Source organism: Phyllobates terribilis, unplaced genomic scaffold (assembly GCF_046119375.1).
Source record: "Phyllobates terribilis strain yellow unplaced genomic scaffold, ASM4611937v1 Scaffold_3__8_contigs__length_932513732, whole genome shotgun sequence".
NCBI lineage: Eukaryota > Metazoa > Chordata > Amphibia > Anura > Dendrobatidae > Phyllobates > Phyllobates terribilis.
This window is the reverse complement of record NW_027362763.1, coordinates 550089844-550102646: the sequence shown is the minus strand read 5'-3', so window position 1 is coordinate 550102646 and position 12803 is coordinate 550089844.

Here is a 12803-nt window from a genome sequence, read left to right as displayed (position 1 = left end):
CTCATTAACTCCACTTTTCCTATTAGCTGTGCTCATTCGAAAACTTCTTTCCCAAATGCCTCATAATAGTTGCACTAGCTGTCTCTGAAACCACGCTAAAGCGTCTCAGGAATCTCAATGACCCTGCAGGTTAATGGCAGTCATTAAAATAAAGTGCCCATGAATGCTTTATATGTGCGCGAAGAGGGAGAGGCTGGGAGCGCATGGACGTTATTCTATGTGCCTAAGATGCCTACAGAGACTATAACACAATTATCGGCGAGCATAAACTTTACCCTGTTCTTTCACATAATACTGATATAGAAACAACACATCGCACTTTTATTACACCTTAAAGCAATAAGGTACTATCAGTGGTAACTGCTAAAGTTCATATTTTGGACAGTTCCATCTAAGTAAATCCTGCACAAACAACAGTGTCATTTCTAAACTTAAGATAGTGTGGAACTATAGCCTATTAAAGGGAGCACATTGATTTGAAGGCATCTTTTATCTTCAGGAGTAACCTTTGTTTTAGTTTTTCATGAATCAATAGTACACATGAATATAAGCAACGTTGTAATATATCTTATCAGAGAAATCTGCTTCTTTGTCCTCCTCGACTGATTTTTCTCTGACCTGTAATCAGTGGTACGTCATAATCAAATTTACATAGATGACAGTTGGTACTTTTAAAATTCTATGGAGGTGGGGAGCTAGAGGCTGACACCGACATTCTACTGTAAGTTCTCATGAAATGCCAGTTACAGTTCTCCATAGAACTTTATGAACACCCGACTTTCATTTCCTAGCTCAGTAATGGGAAAATTTGTAGCCACTGAAGACAAATTTTACTCGTGAATTGGGAATTTTGAGAATAAATGATCAGTCTCTAATATATAATATAAAGGGTTATATTTTCACATGTACTATTGATTTACTGGGAAAAATGATGGTTACACTTTAAGGCGATGGTTGCAGTAGGTAGAACATGAACAGAGAGTGAAGCTCTCATAGATTAAAAAAGTTAGCAAATCTACCTTTATGTATGTGGTATAAAATGATTAAGTAGTAAAGGCCTGCACACAAGGCAAAGAAGGGAGTGGGTTTCGTGCGCTGAAAGAAAATGTAAATATAGTCAAGATAAAAAACCCTTGGGCACAGAAATGGAGCAAAAAGATTCAAATGAAGCAAGTATTCAAACACACTTATTTATTCATGGATTCATGGAGTTCAAACCAACATATGACACACAGACAAGTATCCGATGTTTCGGCTCTTAAGCCTTTAACAAGATTATCTGTATATAAAGATAAACAGAAAAAGTATAGAAAAAATACATCAACATAAGAAATCCATAATATCTGGAATAAGTAGAACCACATCACATCATAATAATGCAAATGAAATAGAAGAGTGTCCATTTCTCATGTGACACTCCTGAGGCATGAGGAGATCTTATTCACGGAGATGGTTCAATCTATATAATCTTATGGAAATCTATAAAACAAAAATTAGGTAAATGCATCTTATTCATCATAGATTATGGGGATCCCTTGGTCCATTCACCTATATAGTTTTCATAAAGAGTATCACAATATTCCTATAGTCTTAGGTTTCTCAGGGTTATTTCAAATCTTATTGTTGGGACAAAAATAGGAGAAACGAGTAAGGAAGACTATGAAAGACAAGAAGGGGAAGATTAAATAAGGAGAGGGATAAAGATAATTGAACATAGGATAAATCAAAGAAACAGCATGATTGGAATAATAGGTGTTCACTATACAATACCTGTGCAGTGTCTGTTGGTGAGTGCCTGATTATGGTGTTGTGTGATAATACAAAAAAGGCCTGGAAGGTGCATCAGGACGTGAGCAATAAAGTATAGAGACAACATACTCTACAGTGGATGAAACATGTTTTGCTGTAACAGTGTTAGAACCTAGAAACATACCTGTCCAGGTGTGATCTGGTTCTTGCGAGAGGCTGTGCTATGGTCGGCAATGTTACCTGGTTTTTAATAGTGTGGAAAAGGACCTGCGCGATGTAACTTCCGGTTGTGCGTGCCAGGGGAGAATCCCCTGTGCAAGTGCGCATGCGTCGTGCACGAAGGTGAGTCGGAAAATGCCGACCATTAACGAAGGAGGAATAAAGGAGATGTGCATGTCACGGGAAAGAGAAACTGCTTATTACTAAAGAGCGCTTACATATGGACAAGCATATGGACCCTCACTCCTGAAAATTTTAACAACATTAAAACCAAGACGGACAAGACTATTAAAGACTTCTGATACTAGCTACAGGATAAAAAAAGATGGGAGTTTTTCCGGGATATACAGAATTAATCACAAAATCAAGTATACAGGTGGCGAGATTCAAACTTTCAAAGAGAAAGGAGACCCTTACGTAGGGGAAACTTTTCCTCGTCAGCCAGTTCTGACAGTGAACAAAGGTTCAGGCAGCAAACTCCTTTTTCGGAAACAGGACAAGGATGAGCTCCAAAAGGCAGACGAGGAGGGGCAACAGAATACCCAGGAATAGAAAAATCAAGGATAAGCACTCGCTTACAGGTGAGAAAAACTTAATAGTATATAACATTTCCTCATATTATCTTTTACCCATGGAATTGACTCTCTTACGAAAAGGACTTTCATTTTGTCCTACACCTCAATTTGACAAATTTGCGTTGGATCAAGAACTTCATAGTTTCTACAGAAAATTGAGACTTAAAAGCATTTTTATGAAAAAAGTTCTGATCAAATTCCTAATGTATCGAATACGGTTGATTTATCAATGTATCAGTGTATTTATTAATGTATATGAATCATTTAAATTGAAAGAACTAGATTTACGAATACAGAGTAATTTTAATCCTCCAAAAAATTATCACCTAGTGGAAACATTGAACACATTGAAGCAAGATTGGGTCAGATTGATAGAGGTCAATTCCAAATACAACATAATTGTAGCAAGGCAGAACAGAAAGCAATCCAAGATCTTAAGAAAAATAAATCAAGTATTATAAAACCGGCGGACAAGGGAGGGGGCGCGAACGTAGTGATCGATAGATCATATTATGTGACCGAAATACGTTCACAATTGAACAATGCTTCCACATACACCCATTCCTAGAGATCTCACCCTACAGATCCCACAAGAGATAAGCACAATAGTAGAGTCCTATAACAAAAAGAGTGTAGTTGATAAGTTGAAGGAATTTCTCACCATCATCCTACCATTCAGTTTTTTTACACATTACCGAAGATAAGTTAAAATTTGACACACCCACCAGGTCGACCTATCGTTGCCTCCACTAATTCTATCTTCTCTCCCTTGGCAATTGTCCTGGAAAAAAATCATAACTCCATTACTTTTTAATATACTGTCCTTTCTTAAGGATAACTCGCACTTTCTCTCCAGTATACAAGCATTGGGTTCTATTCCATCTCATTGTCTCCTGGTAACAATGGATGTAAATAATCTATACACCAGCATAGATCATAGGGCTGGTATAAAGGCAATAGATACTTTACTGGACAGAATTACAACTTTTTCTTCTTCACAGAGAGACTTCTGTCGAGATATACTTCCACTTATTCTCTACAAAAACTACTTTCTATTTGAGGACCAGGTATTCCTACAAAGAACAGGGACAGCTATGGGGTCCAACACGGCACCACCATATGCCAACATATTTATGGCACAATTTGAAGAACAGTAGGTGTACCCGGACCCTTTATTTCAAACAAATGCATTGATATGGAAGAGGTATAACGATGATATTTTTATGATATGGGGTGGGAGCACAGACACTTTATTACAATTTTTTCAATGCCATAATGCACACATACCTAAACTTACTTTTTCCATTGAATACCATAACCAAATTACGCATTTTCTGGACACACAGTTCACTTTTAAAGAAGATGGTAACCTCGATGCAGATTTTTATGTAAAACCTTCGGATAAAGATAGCATATTACATTTATCAAGCTGTCACCCACGACATATTAAGAACGCACTACCTAAATCCCAATTTTGCCAGATTAATCAGATAGTTTCCAACAGCCTAGTCCATAATACTAGATTGGAAGAAATGGGTACCAAATTTATTGCAAGAGGATATTCCTTGGAGTCACTTAAGAATAAAACAAGATGATTCACTACGTCCTCCCAACAATCCTCGGAGAATGACTTTTGTCAATACTTCTCACCCTTTTAGTAATATCATGAGGTCATTTATTAAAAAATATAGGTCATGATTCTGACGCGCCCCCAGGGCCGTGGGGTACTCGGCAGCCAGGCCTCTGGTTGCTGGGGGATATCACGGTGGCTGGCCCGGTCCGTGACCCAGGGCGGTCAGTAAAAGGGGGATAGATATGGGGGATTTGGACAGTTCGTGACGCCACCTGTGGAATGAGGCTAAGGGGTGCCGCCGCTGCAGGGCAGTCCTCTGGAGCTGGTGTTACGGCAGCAGAGATGGTGTGGCTCTCCACAGGTAGAGCTAGCTCCAAGGCAGCTTGGGGTGTTTAATGGATGGTGGTGTAGGGGAGAGACTGCAGGATGGCCCCGGGGGAAAGACAGACACTCACACGGGGGTAAGCTTCAATACCTTTACTGGTGATGCTGCAGGCATGGTCCAGGGTACTCCAGGTGAAGGGCGCCTTTTTGGACTCTCCCCAGTGAGCGGGTATAGGGCCTCCTGATCCGTTACTTTATTCTCTAAGCTTCTGACCTGCCTGCAGCTAGGTCTAGCTTGGCTACTGTCTCTCTTTGCACCTGCTGACCTGGTGGTAGGGCCTTCTCTTTGGAGATCACTCTCCCTGGACGCTGGGACCTCCGTGACTCCTGGCCCTGGTACTGTAATCAGCGTTTGGTGAACCTGGGACCTGTAGTCCTCCTGGGGTTCCGGTGGTTCCTACTGGGTATAAAGGGTCCCTGTAGGCGCGTACCCGGTATATATATCGGGGTGAGCCTGGTATGCTCCTCTGCCCCCTCACTACGTCTTCCTTCTCCTCTCTGCATTCCGCCTACTCAAGGCCCTCACTAGGTCTTCACACGCGCTGTAGGCCTTGGCTCGCCTAAGCACTGCAGCCAGCTCGCTGCCTCTTCACTGCTCTCCGAGCGTCAGCACGCTCCCTGCTCAACTCTGAGCTGTGTTCCTCTCTATCTCTGAACACTGACTGAACTCTAACTGAGCTGCCTGCCTCCACCCTCCCTTTATATATCCCTATCAGGGCTCCCTCGACTGGTCTGAGGTGGTAGGGTGGAGGTGTGTGAATGTGTGAGGGCCTCTTGTGGAGAAGTCCATCCATGCACCCTTCTGGGTTCTGTGGCACCAGTGCGTAGCAGGGCGCCACAATTCCAGAATTTACTTCCAAGCCCTTGATTTGCAATAAAAAAAAAGTTCAACTCTTCGGAATCATTTAGTTCGAGCAGACACTGAATCTAACAAAACTAAATTAGTACAGAGTACACTATCAACTCAAAAAAGAGGAACATTCCCATGTCTTCACTGCCTTCAGTGATCCAATGTTATGAAAGGAGAAACATTTACTCACCCAAGATCAGGGAAGAGTTTTCAAATCCGTGGTTTCTACACTTGCAATTCTTCCTTTGTTATATACCTCATTAAGTGCCCATGTGAACTCGGATATGTTAGGTAGACTAAACAGCATAAGCGAGACCGCATATCACAACACAAATCAACTATAAGATGTAAGAAATTGATGCTACCCATTCCTGCACACTTTATTGCAGCAGGCCACAATATATCTCAACTGAGATTCCAAGTACTGGAAAATATACCGTTAGCCAGACGAAGAGGTAAAAGAATAAAAAAACTGAAGGAGAGAGAGGCATTTTGGATCTACACCTTGCAAACGCTAGAACCACGGGAACTAAGCAGGGAATATGAGATGTTTACCATTAATCATGTAATTTGGAGCAGTGTAACTTGAATATTCTTATTTTTTCCAGATGCCAGTGTAGATATACTTGAGAAAGGTACCTACCCGAGACTGGGTTTCCTTCTGTTTGTGTTTCCAGTCCCTTTTTTCATCTTCCTATTTTCTTTTCCTTTCCTTTTGTTTCTCCCCTTCCCAACTTTATTATTTTTTTTATCCCTATTTTCCCCAATGTTTAAAAATATTTATTTTCCTATATTTAATAACCTTTAACAGCTAGTGCCTTGATATGATTATATTCTCTTCACCATAAGAGGACCTTAAGCTTGTCCATATGTAAGCGCTCTTCAGTTCTAAGCAGTTTCTCTTTCCTGTGACATGCGCACCCAGGGCCGGCTCCAGGTTTTTCTGGGCCCCAGGCGAAAGAGTCTCAGTGGGCCCCTTTAATACATACCACGATTCATAATACACAGATACAGCGGAGAAATATATATATAATATATATAGTACAATGCAAAGATTTCACTTCTTACATTACATGAGCGATATCTATTGTAAATTCCACCATAGCTCGGAAACCGGCGAATCGCTCCACACAGAATACTGGCCCCCATATAAGGCCCCATACGGAATACTGGCCCCCATATAAGGCCCCATACGGAATACTGGCCCCCATATAAGGCTCCATTCGGAATACTGGCCCCTATATAAAGCTCCATACACAATACTGGCCCCCATATAAGGTTCCATACGGAATACTGGCCCCCATATAAGGCTCCATACGGAATACTGGCCCCCATATAAGGCCCCATACGGAATACTTGGCCCCCATATAAGGCTCCATACGGAATACTGGCCCCCATATAAGGCCCCATACGGAATACTGGCCCCCATATAAGGCTCCATACGGAATACTGGCCCCCATATAAGGCCCCATACGGAATACTTGGCCCCAATATAAGGCTCCATACGGAATACTGGCCTCCATATAAGGCTCCATACGGAATACTGGCCCCCATATAAGGCCCCATACGGAATACTGGCCCCATATAAGGCCCCATACGAAATACTGGCCCCCATATAAGACTCCATATGGAATACTGGCCCCCATATAAGGCCCCATATGGAATACTGGCCTCCATATAAGGCTCCATACGGAATACTGGCCCCCATATAAGGCTCCATACGGAATACTGGCCCCCATATAATGCTCCATACAGGATACTGGTCCCCTTATAACGCTCCATACAGGATACTGCCCCCCATATAATGCTGCATGCAGGCTGTTACCCCCCCCCATAATGCCCCATGCGGGCTGCTTCCCCCTTATAATGCTCCATGCAGGCTGTTACCCCCCACATAATGCACTATGCAGGCTGTCCCCCCCCTTATAATGCCCTATGCAGGCTGTTCCCCCCTTTATAATGCCCCATGCAGGCTGTCACCCCTCCTCTTTATAATGCCCCATGCAGGATGTACCCCCCCTCTTTATAAGGTCCCATGCAGGATGTCACCCCCCCTCTTTATAATGCCCCAAGCAGGATGTCACCCCCTCTCTTTATAATGCCTCATGCAGGATGTCACCCCCTCTCTTTATAATGCCCCATGTAGGATGTCACCCCCTCTCTTTATAATGCCCCATGCAGGATGTCACCCCCCTCTTTATAATGTCCCATGCAGGATGTCACCCCCCCTCTTTATAATGCCCCATGCAGGATGTCACCCCCCTCTCTTTATAATGTCCCATGCAGGATGTCACCCCCCTCTTTATAATGCCCCATGCAGGATGTCACCCCCTCTATTTATAATGCCCCATGCAGGATGTACCCCCCCTCTTTATAAGGCCTCATGCAGGATGTCACTCCCTCTCTCTATAATGCCCCATGCAGGATGTCACCCCCCCTCACCCCCTCTCTCTATAATGCCCCATGCAGGATGTCACCCCCCCTCTCTTTATAATGCCCCATGCAGGATGTCACCCCCTCTCTTTATAATGCCCCATGCAGGATGTCACCCCCTCTATTTATAATGCCCCATGCAGGATGTACCCCCCCTCTTTATAAGGCCTCATGCAGGATGTCACCCCCTCTCTCTATAATGCCCCATGCAGGATGTCACCCCCCCTCTCTTTATAATGCCCCATGCAGGATGTCACCCCCTCTCTTTATAATGCCCCATGCAGGATGTCACCCCCTCTCTCTATAATGCCCCATGCAGGATGTCACCCCCCCTCTCTTTATAATGCCCCATGCAGGATGTCACACCCACCTCTCTTTATAAGGCCCCATGCATGCTGTACCCCCCCTCATTATAAGGCCCCATGCATGCTGTCACCTCCTCTCTCTATAATGCCCCATGCAGGAAGTCACCCCCTCTCTCTATAATGCCCCATGCAGGATGTCACTCTCCCTATCTTTATAATGCCCCATGCAGGATGTCACCCCCCTCTCTTTATAATGCCCCATGCAGGATGTCACCCCCCCTCTCTTTATAATGCCCCATGCAGGATGTCACCCCCTCATATTATGCCCCATGCAGGATGTCACACCCCCATATTATGCCCCATGCCCGGCTCCATACATTAAAAAAAAAAAAAAAAATCAAATACTCACCTCCCTCCTCCTCACCTGCTGCCCGCTGCTCGGGTCCGGACTCCAGCGTTGCCGGCGTCTTCCTGCTCTGCGCTCCCTGTGACAGCTCAGGGGAGCGTGCGGGGGAAAGCCATCACGGCGCCCTCTGACCTGAGACATCACAGTGAGCGCAGAGCAGGAAGACAGCGGATCTGCGGAGGCACGGGGAGAGGTAAGTATCCGGCTGCCGGGGCCCTGAGCAAGCGGGGAAGAAGGGCGGGCGCTGACACCGCTCTCCTCCGCCCATAGTCCAGCGGGGTACGCGACCGCCAGTGGGCCCCCCTGCCAGCTCAGGGCCCGGCACTTGCCCGGGTGCTGACGCCGGCCCTGTGCGCACCTCCTTTATTCCCCCTTTGCTAATAGTCGGCATTTTCCAACTCACCTTTGTGAATAAGATCTCCTCATGCCTCAGGAGTGTCACATGAGTCATGGACACTCTTCTATTTCATTTGCATTATTATGATGTGATGCGGTTCTACTTATTCCAGATATTATGGATTTCTTATGTTGATGTAATTTTTCTTTTTTTATATATTTTTTCCTGTTGATCTTTTATGCAGATAATTTTAATAAAGGCCTAAAAGCCAAAACGTCGGATACTTATCTGTCTGTCATATGTTGGTTTGAACTTCATGAATAAATAAGTATGAACACTTACCTCATTTGAATCTTTTTGCTCAATTTCTGTGCCGAAGGTTTTTTTCCTGACCATAGTTTCAAATGATTAATAACTTTGGTATTTCTAATTTATTATATAACATCTGACTTCTGACAGTGATCTTAATAATTTTGGCATTATCAGCAGTTTACCTTGAAAGTTCCTGAATGCCAATGTAATATCTGTACCATCAAGGCCAGTTTTAAGCAAAATATGGCCATTTGCAAAATTAAAAGTAGATCACCAAATGCAAACTTGTGTCACATTCAGTAAATTTCGAAGGCAATGTTCAGAAAGCTGCAGCTCTAAGTTCTCGTGCTTCTAGGGGTGTTGCTGGGGTTGTAAAACATTGTCACCATTATATAGTTAAAGTTCTTCCTTGTAAAGAGTGCCAAGTTGGCGAAGGGAGACTTACAAGCCATGCAATGCTCCCCAGGGAATTTAAATATGCAATTATGCTCTCCAGAGAGGAAAAGGACAGGAACTGTAGTGCTACCTATTGGGGTAGCAATCCTGAAAATAAATACCCTTTAGAGGTCCTGGACACATAACAGGAGGAAAAGTCAAATGAGAAACACCTTTTGCATACATGTGAGATGTTTGCCCCTCATCAGTGCAAATCAGGGAACTGGTTAAGAGGCCTCCGACAGGGGTCTAAGGGGTAAAATTGCACCTTGTTGTGAGCGTTGAGTTGACTTGACATTATTTCTTGCCAGGGGCATACATAGAAATCATGGGGCCCCATAGCAGAAGCTCTAATTGGGCCTCCTCCCCAAATAAATAAATAAAATAAATATTTGTCTGTGTCACAGAAGAGCAGATCTCACAACTTTCCAGCCTTTACATAGTTTTTTTCCTCCTGCTAAAGTCCTAGATCCCTCTTTCATTTCCCCATAAAGTATGATGCCAACAAAAGTGCCCCCCAAACACAGTATGATACCCCCATGGTGCATTCCTCCACATTAGCCTCCACATGCACAGTATAATGACCCTACAGTACCCCACTTCAACTCCCAAGGCAAAGTATGGTGACACCAACACAGTATGATCCCCCAACTGTGACCCCCACAGAGCCCTCCATACACTATAATGGGCTTACATACAGTATAATGGCCAGCACTAGCCCTCCAAACAGTATAATGGCCCCCCCACATAGCCCTCAAAATATTATAATGGCCCCACATAGCCTTCCATATAGTATAATACGCCACTGATAATCCTCCATATAGTATAATGCGCCCCCATAATCCTCCATATACAGTTATATGAAAAAGTTTGGGCACCCCTATTAATCTTAAGCTTAATGTTTTATAAAAATTGGTGTTTTTGCAACAGCTATTTCAGTTTGATATATGTAATAACTGTTGGACACAGTAATGTTTCTGCCTTGAAATGAGGTTTATTGTACTAACAGAAAATGTGCAATCTGCATTCAAACAAAATTTGACAGGTGCATAAGTATGGGCACCTCACCAGAAAAGTGACATTAATATTTAGTAGATCCTCCTTTTGCAAAAATAACAGCCTCTAGTCGCTTCCTGTAGCTTTTAATGAGTTCCTGGATCCTGGATGAAGGTATTTTTGACCATTCCCCTTTACAAAACAATTCCAGTTCAGTTAAGTTTGATGGTCGCCGAGCATTGACAGCCCTCTTCAAATGATCCCACAGATGTTCAATGATATTCAGGTCTGGGGACTGGAATGGCCATTCCAGAACATTGTAATTGTTCCTCTGCATGAATGCCTGAGTAGATTTGGAGCGGTGTTTTGGATCATTGTCTTGCTGAAAGATCCATCCCCTGCGTAACTTCAACTTTATCACTGATTCTTGAACATTATTGTCAAGAATCTGCTGATACTGAGTGGAATCCATGCGTCCCTCAACTTTAACAAGATTCCCGGTGCCGGCATTGGCCACACAGCCCCAAAGCATGATGGAACCTCCACCAAATTTTACTGTGGGTAGCAAGTGTTTTTCTTGGAATGCTGTGTTTTTTTTGCCGCCATGCATAACGCCTTTTTGTATGACCAAACAACTCAATCTTGGTTTCATCAGTCCACAGGACCTTCTTCCAAAAAGAAATTGGCTTCTCCAAATTTGCTTTTGCATACCTCAGCCGACTCTGTTTGTGGCATGCTTGCAGAAACGGCTTCTTTTGCATCACTCTCCCATACAGCTTCTCCTTGTGCAAAGTGCGTTGTATAGTTGACCGTTGCACAGTGACACCATCTGCAGCAAGTTGATGCTGCAGCTCTCTGGAGGTGGTCTGAGGATTGTCCTTGACTGATCTCACCATTCTTCTTCTCTGCCTTTCTGATGTTTTTCTTGGCCTGTCACTTCTGGCCTTAACAAGAACTGTCCCTGTGTTCTTCCATTTCCTTACCATGTTCCTCACAGTGGAAACTGACAGGTTAAATATCTGAGACAGCTTTTTGTATCCTTCCCCTGAACAACTATGTTGAATAATCTTTGTTTTCAGATCATTTGACAGTTGTTTGGAGGAGCCCATGATGCCACTCTTCAGAGGAGATTCAAACAGGAGAACAACTTGCAAGTGGCCACTTTAAGTAGCTTTTCTCATGATAGCATACATCTGGCTATGAAGTTCAAAGCTCAATGAGGTTACAAAACCAAAAAAAAGTGCTTTAGTACGTCAGTAAAAAGTAGGTAGGAGTATTTAAAACAAGAAAATGATAAGGGTGCCCATACTTATGCACCTGTCAAATTTTGTTTGAATGCAGATTGCACATTTTCTGTTAGTACAATAAACCTCATTTCAAGGCAGAAACATTACTGTGTCCAACAGTTATTACATATATCAAACTGAAATAGCTGTTGCAAAAACACCAATTTTTATAAAACATTAAGCTTAAGATTAATAGGGGTGCCCAAAGTTTTTCATATAACTGTAGTATAATGTGCCCCCCATAATCCTCCATATAGTATAATGAACTTCCCATGGTCCTCCATAGAATATAATTCACTCCCCACAGTCCTCCATACAGTATATTACACACCCCATAGGGTAAAATGCAGCCCCCATATAGTATAATGCACCCCACAGTCCTGCAGTATTATGGGCACCACGTACTCACTGATTTTTAAAATACCGTATATTTTAAATAAGCCGACCCGAGTATAAGCCGAGGCCCCTAATTTTCCTACAAAAAAAATGGAAAAACGTATGGATTCGAGTGTAAGTCTAGGGTGGGAAATGCAGCAGCTAATAGTAAATTTCCCAATCCTGGTACGTATGGCACCCCTCATCCCCCAATCCTGGTATGTGTGGCCTCCTCAATCCCCCAATCCTGGTATGTGTGGCCTCCTCAATCCCCCAATCCTGGTATGTGTGGCTTCCTCAATCCCCCAATCCTGGTATCCGTGGCCTCCTCAATCCCCCCAATCCTGGTATGCGTGGCCTCCTCAATCCCCCAATCCTGGTATATGTGGTCCCCTCAATCCCCCAATCTTGGTATGTGTGGCCCCCCAAACCCCCAATCCTGGTATATATGGCCCCCTCATCCCCCAATCACTGCACACACAAAAAAATAAACACTAATACTCACCTTCCTTCCTCACCTCTCCTCCAGCGCTGCGTCCTGTCTGCTGCAGCTCATGTCGGCATCTGA